At 37.4% G+C, this 12,313-nt stretch overlaps 1 protein-coding gene and 2 pseudogenes across 1 annotated transcript in view; all 3 read left to right on the top strand.

Moving 5' to 3' along the window:
• LOC104112250 (actin-100-like) overlaps nt 1-11,750 on the top strand; it is a 59,599-nt pseudogene extending 47,849 nt beyond the window's left edge.
• The window catches only part of LOC104101586 (actin-7-like), a 177,144-nt gene that overhangs the window by 72,949 nt on the left and 91,882 nt on the right, over nt 1-12,313 (top strand). The gene's annotated exons all lie outside the window — the stretch shown is intronic.
• LOC104120903 (actin-like) lies at nt 2,001-10,792 on the top strand (annotated as a pseudogene).

Genomic DNA, 12,313 nt, shown 5'->3' with positions numbered 1-12,313 from the left:
CATGATTATATATATATTCGAGATGGATTTTCCCAGGGTATGGATTTGCCTTACTTATTTATATTGTAATAAATTTACCTGGACATGGATCTTGTCCGTATTATTTGCATTTGGGAATAAATTACCCTAGGGCTGGATTGGCCTTATATGGTACTAAGTGACTGACTGTCAGTCGATGTGTATATATATACGGGTTGGAATACCCCTGGGCTGGATTGGCCATAAACTGTACCGAGTGATCAAATAATTTGTGACCAGTATTTACATGAGGTCTTTCTACTGGGATGTCATATTCCTCATATCATGCAGTATTGATCTATTTCACTTATACTGAGTTTAACTGTTCAACTTGAAAGCATACCTACATTTTGTACCATTATTTATACTTGAATGTACCTGCGGAGCTCGTCACTACTTTCAGCCCAGAGGTTAGTCTTGTTACTTATTGAGTTGGTTATACTCATACTATACTTTGTACCTTGTGTGCAGATCCAGGTGCTTCCGGACACGACGTCGGTTAGACCTCAGTGTGTTACCAGTTGGAGACTATCAGGGTAGCTGCCTGGCGTCCGCTGATCTTATCTCTCTTTCCTTCAGTTATTATATTGTTCTATACTTTCAGATAGTGGTTTTTATTAGTCAGACATTGTATTCATATTAGATGCTCATATACTCAGTGACACCGGGTTTTGAGAGTGTTATATTTGTATTTATGAGATTTCTTCCGCTGAATTTAATTATTTTATTTTTAAATTTAAAAGATATGGTGGTTTATTAAGATTGTGGGCTTACCTAGTATTGAGATAGGCACCATCACGACTGGTGAGATTTTGGGTCGTGATATCATTCCACTACCAGTCGCCTTTGTGTCGGCTAGAGTAACCCTTCGAGACACCTAACACCTCTTTCACCGCCTCCCTTATACAGCTCGCCGTCCTCGTCCACATAGCGCCTGCATCCCCACTACTCTTCCACGCTCCCATATCCGATAACCCTCCCCCTAACTCCTAGGCTTTATCCTTAGTCAAGACTCCCCACCTGATCCTCGGCTGACCTCGTACAAACCTCCCTCTTTATCATGATACCGACGTCCATCACCAAGAGCCTATGTTGCGTCGCGAGGGTCTCACCCCGTATAACCTTGCAATCCCTGGACAACCCTCTATCACACCTCCTGAGGAGGAGATAATCAATCTGCGTCTTCGCTACAGCACTTTGGAGAGTTACCTGATGCTCCTCCCTCTTCTAAAAACTAGAGTTCGCAATCACCAGCTCAAAAGCCTTTGCGAAATCCAGCAACGAAGTACCTCCTCTGCTCCTATCCGCAAAATCGAAGCCGTCATGTACCTCGCCATAGCTGACAGCAGTCCACTCAATATGACCATTGAAATCCCCTCCTATAAATAGCCTCTCAACAGGTGGAATACTACGCACAATCTCATCCAATCCCTCCCAAAAACGCCGGCATTGATGGTGTACTCTCCGACCACTAACTTGATAGTCATTAATCTATCATTCACCCGCCTGACCTCTACCACAGACTCTCTGAGATTCCTATCCGCCAAAATATCCTCTCCATTCTTACTCTTCAAAACTCCAGAGTACCACAGCTTATACCTGTCTGCATCCCTCGCCTTCGATCCTGCCCACCTCGTCTCCTAGACACACTATATATTGACCTTCCTCTTCTGGAAAATCATCGCTTGTTAAATGGCTATCCCTATAATTATCTCTCAAAAGAAAAAAGGCGAAAAGAACAAAAGAATTGGCAACAATGATTTGATTCAAAATTTCAGTTTTATTTGCATTTATCGTTATTTTAGTCTAAACAATAGAATGTAGGAGTTTGGGATTTCCACGTCTCTCTTCTAATTATTCTCTTGTCATTCTACTTTTATACCCAACCATTTAAATTTATCTGTCTGTACTACCGAAAATATAGATCCTCCAAAGGCGGATATATTAAATTAAATAGTAGTAGTTTTTAACCCATAATTATAAAAATACAACCTTATATATTGCACTCGTATCACTTAAATCCTAAATCCATCCCTTGGTTAGTTTTTCTCCCCGTTTTCTAGCTCTTTCTGCTTACCAGATAAAGTCTCTGTTTCTCTCACATTCTCAATACTGAATTGGCAATAAGTTGTGTGCGATTTCATAAAGGTAAGCTTCAATTTTGTTGGATGATCGATCATTTTCAGTGTAGTTGATCTCTGTTTCACTTGCATTTATTATTAATTGGTTGCTAAATGATTTGTTCTTCTAACTGGTTAACTACAATTTTTAGGTTAAGTTTGACACTAGGTAGGATGATTTCATGTGGTTATCTGATCCAAATGTTGTTTAACATGTTTTGGTCGGAAGAAATTATGTATATCATCTTGATCATCAAAGTGGTTAAAATAAATATAAGAACCAAATGAAGGAAGACGAGACCATTCCGATAATATGATACTAATTTGTTCAGATTAGACGTGTAAGTGTCTTCACTAAGCAAAGACACATTAAATTTTGGATTAATTGCACTAAGCATCTCTTGTAAGTTCTTAAAATCAAACACTTAATTAAACCCCTACACTATAAAACCGGTTGAATTCGCATGTAATATTGGGAACGGAAACCCCTTTGCCCGCCAACCGTGACACCAAAATTGGGAAATAAAGATGTATAATTTTCTTTTAAACGGAGCTTTGCTCGTGTAAATTAAGTGGTCAATGGATTTACACATGTCATACATTTGCACAAAGTGACTTTTCTTTAATTGTTTTAGTTCTTGACTCGGCATGTAAAGGTGTGCAACATGAAGAATTTGTCAAAGAAAAGAAGTGTGAGAGTTGAAAGTGAGTTAGGGAAGTAAACAGTCAGCAAGTAACATTTAGTTTGCATGAAACCTAATATAATCGTTTTTCTTGTAAAAACAAATACTACTAACTAACTTCTTTTAAACTAATTTCTGAAATGTTGTCTCAAAGATTGCAAAATATTCTGTAGTAATACTATTTATAGCATTTTTCATGTTACCACTCCGTGTTATTCGTGTTTTCTTAAGTTTAGTGATTTTTATACAGCCGTTTCTTTATATTTTCTTAAGTTTAATGATCTTATACAGTCCTTATATATGAATGTGAATTATCTTCATCTTTAGAGTATTGGTAATGCTAACTTGTATGATGGTGAAAAGTGCGGTAATATATATATATCTTGGTCTAGAGTGGGGACATAGACAAGAGTGGGTTGCTCTAGTGGTGAACACCCTCCACTTCCAACCAAGAGGTTGTGAGTTTGAGTCACCCCAAGAGCAAGGTGGGGAGTTCTTGGAGGGAGGAAGCCGAGGGTCTATCGAAAACAGTCTCTCTAACCTGGGGTAGGGGTAAGGTATGCGTACACACTATCCTCTCCAGACCCCACTAATGAAATTATATTGGGTTGTTGTTGTTGTTGTTGGTCTAGAGTGGGGTTAATCTGGAAATACAACTAGCTAGCTATTTTTCAGCTTGATTTTATGTTGTTTAGCTATATTTGTAAAACAATTATGGAGAAGATAAAATAACATAAATGTAAATGAAACAGAATTTAATCCGAGCCCACTGAATTCACAGTGTTTCCTTAAGGAATTTAATCCCCTCCTAGTACCCAAGGTTGTGAATTATTTTCTCCCAGGATAGAACGAATTACGCATTGGTGTAGCGATACTTCAAACACCAATGTTTCAGCGAACACAAAATCGGTAGCAAATCACACTTACTCATATTTTATTTGTAGTTAAAACAATACAGAAGAAAGGAGGAGAAGTCAGAAATTCATATGGAAAATCTGAGAGAATGGACTGGTATTTATAGCCAATATTGAGCTCAATCTGAAGATGTGCAACTCTTCAAATCCGAAGAGGTGCCAATTGTTTCTTCAAATCAGAAGAGTTGCAAACTGTTCTTCAACTCTTCAGATTTGAAGAGGTACAAACTGTTCTTCTGAAGAGGTGCAAACTGTTTTGTAAATATCTTTTACAAAAAGTGAAGGGCATATACTATTACGTTTGGATTTAATATTAATATTCCGTTTACAAAAAATCGGATATTTAATAATAATTCTGTTAATATTTACTATTAACAAATAAATTTGGTCCAAAAAATTAATCAATCAATCGATCATTTGACCGAATCCGAAACCGAAGCCGAAGCCGAAGCCGAAGTCGTAGCCGTAGCCGAAACCGAGCCGAGCGAGCGACGACGGCGCGAGGCTTGCCTTCTTCTTAACTCTTTAAGAGCTAGAAGAAGTGCAATTGTATATATACCCATCAAAATCTCTTCCTCTTCCAATATGGGACAATATCCCTTTGTCAAGGAGGGAAACTCAAATATTTTCAATTTTCCTCCATTTCCCATTCACCTCTTTTAAGCTACATTTATGCTTAAAAACCCCAACAATCCCCCACATGAATGGGGAATGGCTATATCACGAAAATATGCATGAAAAACTGTGTGATTCGCAAGCAAGGATTAATTGTATCAGGATAAGTAGGTTTCTCTTTGAACTTTCCGTAGTGAACTTATGTCGGATATACTCGGTAAATCGGTAGATTTGATATCTTTGAACCGTCGAACTTTGGTGTATACCTAGACAACCATAAGTCACACAACCGACCCTTAACCGTCTTTGGCTCTCATTGTTGTGTTCGTTTCAGCCATGAACACCGCCTGGTTTAATAAGTGCGTAGAGAATTGGCCTTACAAAATTCTCCTTGAAGCGGCTAACACTTCACACTTACATAGGTGATTCCTAAACATCTCATCCCATAGATACATTATTTGATATACCCCGTATCAAATTTAGAAATCATTAAAAAGCCTTAATGCTTTATCCTTGGTACTGAACATTATCTCATCACGAGAATGGACCAAACTTTTAGTTGACAATGTTGAACCGTCATTAATGACTTTGTTTGATCTCCTTGAACCTCGATCTTGGGATCTCCAGTCTTCTAGGTAAAGTTACCGCCACAATGGCTTGTTCTCGGCCATAGTCCCATTCCTCTTGATAATTTCTCAACTACCTCTCTAGTTAGGCCTTTTGTAAGTGGATCCGATACATTATCGCTTGACTTTACATAGTCAATCATGATAATTCCTCTAGAGAGTAATTGCCTAACGGTTTTATGTCTTCGTCGTGTATGACGAGATTTACCGTTATACATCACGCTCCCAGCCCTTTCAATTGCAGCTTGACTATCGCAATGTATGCATATTGGTGCCAACGGTTTAGGCCAAAATGGAATGTCTTCCAAGAAATTCCGGAGCCATTCAGCTTCTTCACCGGCTTTATCTAAGGCTATGAATTCAGCTTCCATTGTAGAGCGAGCAATACAAGTTTGCTTGGACGACTTCCAAGATACCGCTCCTCCACCAATAGTAAATACATATCCACTTGTGGACTTAGAATCAGTTGAACCGGTGATCCAATTTGCATCACAATATCCCTCAATCACCGCAGGATAGTTACTGTAGTGCAAAGCAAAGTCCTAGGTATGTTCTAAATATTCCAAAACTCGTTTCATTGCCATCCAATGAGATTGACCTGGATTGCTCGTGTATCGACTCAATTTGCTTATAGCACAAGCTATATCTGGTCGTGTACAATTCATGATATACATTAAATATCCCAACACACGAGCATAATCCAATTGTGATATGCTTTGGCCTTTGTTCTTTGCTAATGCAAGATTCACGTCAATTGGAGTCTTTGCAACTTTAAACCCTAAGTGCTTGAATTTTTCAACTACTGTCTTAATATAATGAGATTGTGACAATGTCAGACCTTGAGGAATCTTATTGATCTTAATCCCTAGAATTAAATCAGCAACTCCCAAGTCCTTCATATCAAACTTGCTAGTTAGCATACGCTTAGTCGCATTTATGTTGGCAATGTCATTACTCATTATCAGCATATCATCCACATATAAGCAAACAATGACTATGTGATTTGGAATATTTTTAATATACACACATTTATCACATTCATTTATCTTAAAACTATTTGACAACATTGTTTGTTCAAATTTCGCATGCCATTGTTTGGGTGCTTGTTTTAGTCCGTAAAGAGACTTAACAAGTCTACATACCTTCTTTTCTTTACCAGGAACCACAAACCCTTCAGGTTGTTCCATGTAGATTTCTTCCTCCAAGTCTCCATTTAAGAAGGCCGTCTTAACGTCCATTTGATGAATTTCAAGCCCATAAACTGCAGCTAATGCTACTAACATTCGTATGGACATAATTCTTGTAACCGGAGAGTATGTATCAAAATAATCAAGACCTTCTCACTGTCTATACCCTTTGACTACAAGTCTTGCCTTATATTTATCAATAGTGCCATCATCTTTTATTTTCCTCTTAAAAATTCATTTAGAACTCAAAGGTTTATTTCCAGGAAGAAGATCAACCAATTCCCATGTATGGTTATTCAATATGGATTCTATTTCACTATTGACTGCCTCTTTCCAAAACAATAATTCCGAAGAAGACATAGCTTCTTTAAATGTTCGAGGCTCATTTTCCAATAAGAAAGTCACAAAATCTAGTCCAAATGAAGTAGACGTTCTTTGACATTTACTACGTCTTGGATCCTCCAGATTAAATATATTTTCTTTTGTTTTTTCCCGAGGTCATTTAGATCCTTCACCAATTGACTCACATTCCTTGTTATACGGGTATATATTTTCAAAGAATTCAGCATTATCTGAGTCTATAACTGTATTATTATAAATGTCGGGATTTTCTGATTTATGAACCAGAAATCGATATGCTTTACTATTGGTCGCATATCCTATGAAAACACAATCAACGGTTTTCGGTCCTATTTTTACTCTTTTGGGTTTAGGAATTTGCACTTTTGCCAAACACCCCCACACTTTAAAATAATTCAAGTTGGGTTTCCTTCCTTTCCATTTTTCATATAGAATGGATTGTGTTTTGCTATGGGGTACTCGATTTAGTATCCGGTTAGCCGTAAGAATGGCTTTCCCCCACAAGTTCTGTGGCAAACCAGAACTTATCAACAATGCGTTCATCATTTCCTTTAATGAACGATTCTTTCTTTCCGCAATCCCATTGGATTGGGGCGTGTAAGGGGCAGTTGTTTGATGAATTATTCCATATTCTAGACATATTTCTTCAAAAGGAGATTCATATTCGCCACCCCTATCACTTCTTATCATTTTAATGTTCTTGTTAAGTTGCGTTTCAACTTCATTTTTGTATTGCCTGAATGCATCTATTGCTTCATCTTTACTATTAAGTAAGTAAACATAGCAATATCGAGTACTGTCATTAATAAAAGTTATGAAATACTTCTTTCCACCGCGAGATGGTATTGACTTCATATCGCAAATATCTGTGTGAATTAAGTCTAAAGGATTTGAATTCCTTTCAACTGACTTATAAGGATGTTTAATATACTTAGATTCCACACATATTTGATATTTTGATTTGTCGCATTTAAACATAGGCAATACTTTCAAATTAATTATTTTTCGTAAGGTTTTATAATTGACATGACCCAAACGTATATGCCATAATTCATTTGACTCAAGTAAGTAAGAAGAAGCTGAAATTTTATTATTATTCTCAATAACCATTACATTCAGCTTGAAAAGGCCCTCAGTGAGGTAACCTTTTCCTACAAACATTTCATTCTTACTTATTACAACCTTATCAGATACAAAGACACACTTAAAACCATTTTTAACAAGAAGTCCAGCAGAGACTAAGTTCTTTCTAATCTCGGGAACATGAAAGACGTTGTTCAAGGTCACCACCTTACCAGAAGTCATTTTCATAAATATCTTTCCAGATCCTTCAATTTTTGCCGTTGCAGAATTTTCCATAGAAAGCGTCTCTTCAGGTCCAACAAGAGCATATGTAGCAAATGCTTCTCTAACAGCACAAACATGGCGAGTGGCTCCAGAATCAATCCACTACTCCTTAGGATTTCCTACCAGGTTGCATTCAGAAAGCATAGCACACAAGTCATCGATATCTTCGTGCTTTTCAACCATGTTTGCTTGACCCTTCTTCTTGCCTTTCTTTGGAGCACGACAATCTTCAGATATGTGTCCAGCTTTTTCACAGTTGTAGCAATTTCCGTTGAACCGCTTCTTGCTTGGGTTGCTTTTCGGTCCATAAGTCTTCTTTCTCTTTCTATCATCAACAATGTTTGCTTCCATTATTGTTGAGTTTTCACGTCCTTTCTTTTCAGCAGCTTTATTATCCTCTTCGATTCTCAACCGAACAATGAGATCTTCAAGGGACATCTCCTTTCGTTTGTGTTTCAAGTAGTTTTTGAAGTCCTTCCACAAAGGAGGCAACTTTTCAATCATTGCTGCAACTTGGAACGCTTCATTGATGAGAAGACCTTCAGTGAAAATTCTGTTAGTAGAAACAATATAATTAATACTTTCAACATTAGTATTAATTTGACTTATACTTTCAGCAAGGAGATCGTGAATAATCACTTGCAATTCTTGGACTTGGGTAATAAAAGACTTGCTATCTACCATTTTATAGTCCAAAAATTTAGCGGCAACGAAATTCTTTAACCCGGCATCTTCTGTTTTGTATTTCCTTTCAAGTGCTATCCACAATTGTTTTAACGTCTCCATATTACTATAGACGTTATACAGATTGTCCTCTAGTGCACTAAGAATGTAATTCTTGCATAGAAAATCAGAATGCTTCCACGACTCAGTCACGAGAAAGCGTTCATTTTCTGGAGTTTTGTCGGGCAGAATAGGAACATCTTCCGTAATGAACTTCTGCAGACTTAAAGTCGTCAAGTAGAAGAACATCTTTTGCTGCCAGCACTTGAAGTCAATCCCAAAAAATTTTCCGGGTTTTTCTGCCGGTGCTAGTGCCGGTATTGTTCGGCTTGTCGATGCGTTGGCAGTTACCATAGGAACAGTCTGGTTCCCGTTGTCGTTCGTCATTTCTGTAAAAGAATGACACAAACAAACGTTAAAATCACGTAGATTTTAATCTCCACTGGAGTAGAAAACCACACAGGTTTTAGTCTCCAGAAATAGTGAATATAACACAAATACAGAAAATATTAAATTCCTTAAGCTTGTTGTTTAGCTGTATTTGTAAAACAATTATGGAGAAGATAAAATAACATAAATGTAAATGAAACAGAATTTAATCCGAGCCCACTGAATTCATAGTATTTCCTTAAGGAATTTAATCCCCTCCTAGTACCCAAGGTTGTGGATTATTTTCTCCCAGGATAGAACGAATTACGCATTGGTGTAGCGATACTTCAAACACCAATGTTTCAGCGAACACAAAATCGGTAGCAAATCACACTTACTGATATTTTGTTTGTAGTTAAAACAATGTAGAAGAAAGGAGGAGAAATCAGAAATTCATATGGAAAATCTGAGAGAATGGACTGGTATTTATAGCCAATGTTGAGCTCAATCGGAAGAGATGCAACTCTTCAAATCCGAAGAGGTGCCAACTGTTTCTTCAAATCTGAAGAGGTGCAAACTGTTCTTCAACTCTTCAGATTTGAAGAGGTACAAACTGTTCTTCTGAAGAGGTGCAAACTGTTTTGTAAATGTCTTTTACAAAAAGTGAAGGGCATATTTAATAACAATTCTGTTAATATTTACTATTAACAAATAAATTTGGTCCAAAAAATTAATCAATCAATCATTTGACCGAAGCCGAAGCCGAAGCCGAAGCCGAGCCGAGCGAGCGACGACGACGACGCGAGGCTTGCCTTCTTCTTAACTCTTTAAGAGCTAGAAGAAGTGCAATTGTATATATACCCATCAAAATTTCTTCCTCTTCCAATATGGGACAATATCCCTTTGTCAAGGAGGGAAACTCAAATATTTTCAATTTCCCATTCACCCCTCTTTTAAGCTACATTTATGCTTAAAAACCCCAACATTTTATATATCAAACAATATATAAAATAAGACATTTCTCAGATACTTGATTTTGTGAACACTTTTAACTTTAACTCTATATTTGTACCAGTGATCTCACACCTAAATTGAATCTGCAAAATAAATATTTGAGGTCCTTACAAGATGGCTGATGGGAAGGATATTCGACCACTTGTTATTGACAATGGAAGTAAAATGAGCAAGGTTAGTCAGAAAAAATTGTTTGCAATTTCAGCTCCATGCGTGGTGCTAACTGTTTTGCCTCCTATGGGACCTGCTAATAAATCATAAGTGTGTCATTTGTTTCTTTAGGCCGGGTTTGCTGGGGATGATTCTCCAAAGGCTTTTTTCGAAAGTAAAGTTGGTCGTCCTCGATACACTGGCGTCATGGTTGGGATGGGACAAAAGATGGCTATGTAGGTGATGAGGCTCATTGTAAAAGAGGTATTTTGACTCTGAAATATCCCATTTGAACATGGCATAGTAAGAAAATTGGGATGATATGGAGAAAATCTTGCATCACGCATTATACAATGAGCTCCGTGTTGCACCCGAGGAGCATCCCGTTCTTCTGACTGAGCCACCACTTAACCCCAAGTCAAACAGAGAGAAAATGACTCAAATCATGTTTGAGACATTCAATGCTCCAGCCATCTATGTTGCAGTCAAGGCTGTTCTTTCTCTCTTTGCTATTGGTCGTACAACCGGTAGACCTTTCCTTTGTGATATGTTGCTTTATGATATTAAGGATTTTTCCAATCATTAGAGTGGTGTCTTCCGTAAGATTGAAAACCAGCATTTGCTGGTTCTCTACTGATTTTTTATCAGTCACTAATTGTATGTTGTTTTGCAATAAGGTATTGTGCTTGATTCTGGTACTAGTGTGAGCCACAGTGTCCCAATCTATGAGGGACATGCACTTCACCATGCTATATCGCAGTTATGTCTTGGTGGTCATGATCTTACTGATTATCTCGAGGATATTGTCATGAATCTCACGGAGGGTCGTTATTTATCATGCATTGCCGCTGCATCGCTAATTATTTGTCATATGAAGGAGACGATTGCTTATGTTGCACTGGATTTTGAACAAGAGATTGAGAAGGCAAAAAAGCTCTCAAAATCGGTAGAGAAAGGCTATGAGCTTCCTGATGGAAATTAAAATCATAACTCTTGGTGCGGGGAGGTTCCGCTGCCCTGAAGTCCTATTCCAGCCATCATCGGTTGGACAGGAAACGACAGGAATTCATGAGAAAGTATACAACTCAATCATGAGATGCCATATTGATATTAGGAAAGATTTATTTTCAAACATTGTGCTTAGTGGTGGCTCAACTATGTTTCCAGGCATAACAGAACGTATGAGCAAGGAAATCACTGCTCTTGCTCCAAGCAGCACAAAGATCAAGGTGATCGCACCACCTGAGAGGAAATTTAGCACTTGGATAGGAGGATCAATTTTAGCTTCCCTCAGTACTTTCAAAAAAGTTAGTTTTTTTTTTTGCTTTATCTCACTGATCAATCAATCAATGCCTTGTTAACTCTTTAAAGCTCAAGTGATTCAGCACTAATATCTATGTCCGATGCAGATGTGTATAACAAAGGGCGAGTATGATGAAATTGGTCCCTCTATTGTCCACAGGAAGTGTTTCTAAGCTTGGTGAGAACTTAAAATCCTCTTTGGTTAAAAATTCCTTCAAATGAATGCTTCATTTTAGGTCACAATGACCTGTTTTTCAGTTAAGTGATACCAATCCTATGAGCAGTCTGTTTCAATGTGCTATTCTTCCTTGGCTTGGCTATATTGGTGTCTTTGTAAGTTAGCTAGTATGCAGGAAGCTGGTGGATCGTCCATTACGAGAAGTTGGTTATATTTTTATCATATAAGTAGACCTTTTCAGATGTGTCGAATTTGGATTAGCTTTCCTTTATTCAACAATATTTACCAGAAAATATATCGATAAGAGGTTGTGTAATTGCAGAAAAGTAGATCTATATGTTTTATGCTTTGTAAGTTAGCTTTGGCGATGTTATGCTTGTTTTTGTGTTACCAGTTTCCAAGCAGAGATTTGTTCATACCTTTCTATTGTTGTAGATGATATGAATGAATGCGTACTCCAACTTCCAGATATTCTGTTTGTAGTACTATGCATAAGGTTGTTCAATCTATTGACCTCTTTATTAGATGAGAAAGAAAAGTACGAAGAGAAAAAAAAATGAAAGTTGATTTTCTACATTCCATTTGTGGAATAAAAAATGGAATCAAAGTGAAACAGACGGTGGTTACTTCTAACTTTTTGATTGAGATTAAATAGTCAAATGACATAGAATATCAACAGATAAACCGATAAGCAAAGCTATAAATTG

This window comes from Nicotiana tomentosiformis, chromosome 4 (assembly GCF_000390325.3).
Source record: "Nicotiana tomentosiformis chromosome 4, ASM39032v3, whole genome shotgun sequence".
Classification (NCBI taxonomy): Eukaryota; Viridiplantae; Streptophyta; class Magnoliopsida; order Solanales; family Solanaceae; genus Nicotiana; species Nicotiana tomentosiformis.
Note: the sequence above shows the minus strand (reverse complement) of the source record. Positions and strands in the feature narration are given on the sequence as shown.